The following is a 1,070-nucleotide window of genomic DNA, read 5'->3' on the forward strand; positions in this document are numbered from 1 at the left end:
AACATAGGCAGTAACCTCTTCGATATCAGCCACAGCAACTTCTTTCAAGATATATCTCCAAAGGCAAAGGAAACAAAAGCGAAAATAAACTTTTGGGACTTCATCAAAATCAAAAGCTTCTGCACAGCAAAGGAAACCGTCAAAAAAACAAAGAGGCAACCCACGGAATGGGAGAAGATATTTGCAAATGACAGTACAGACAAAAGGTTGATATCCAGGATCTATAATGAACTCCTCAAACTCAACATACACAAAACAGGCAATCATATAAAAAAATGGGCAGAAGATATGAACAGAGACTTCTCCAATGAAGACATACAAATGTCTATCAGACACATGAAAAAATGTTCATCATCACTAGCCCTCAGGGAGATTCAAATTAAAACCACATTGAGATACCACCTTACACCCAGTTAGAATGGCCCCCCCAAATTTTTTTTGAGTGTAGTTGACACACAATGTTACATTAGTTTCAGGTGCACGACACAGCGATTCAACAGCTCTACATGCTACGCTGTGCTCACGGCGAGTGTAGCTACCATCTGTCCCCATGCGACGCTCATACAATATCACTGACTTCATTCCTTATGCTGTGCCTTTTATTCCCATGACTTATTGTCTCTATACCAGAAATTGTATCTTCCTTCTCCTCTTCACCCATTTTGCCCTCCCCCATAAGATAAGTAAATAAATCTTATAAAAAATAATTACAGGATTATAATACCAGGAGAACCACTGCCATGTAGCATGGTTTGCGCCAGCCTACACTAGAGCTTTAATCATTTTATGTGATTTCTTGCAGAGAGCTATCAGAGAAGGCACAATAAATACATTTTACTGATTTCAGCATTGGAGAAATTTTATGCAATAGGCAGATGTCAACACTGGTGGGGGAAATGATTGTGAAAAGGAAATGTTTTCTTTAGAGCCCTGTCTCAGCCAGGTTGCAGGAGTGTCTATAATGGGTTTAAAATAACTCACAGAAGGGCTTTGTTTCTCAGCGCTGAAAATGCTCCAAAACAAAGAGACACAGATTGATGCTTCCTCCCCCAAGTCCTGCACACAGCATC

This window comes from Mustela nivalis (genome assembly GCF_964662115.1).
Source record: "Mustela nivalis genome assembly, chromosome: 18".
NCBI lineage: Eukaryota > Metazoa > Chordata > Mammalia > Carnivora > Mustelidae > Mustela > Mustela nivalis.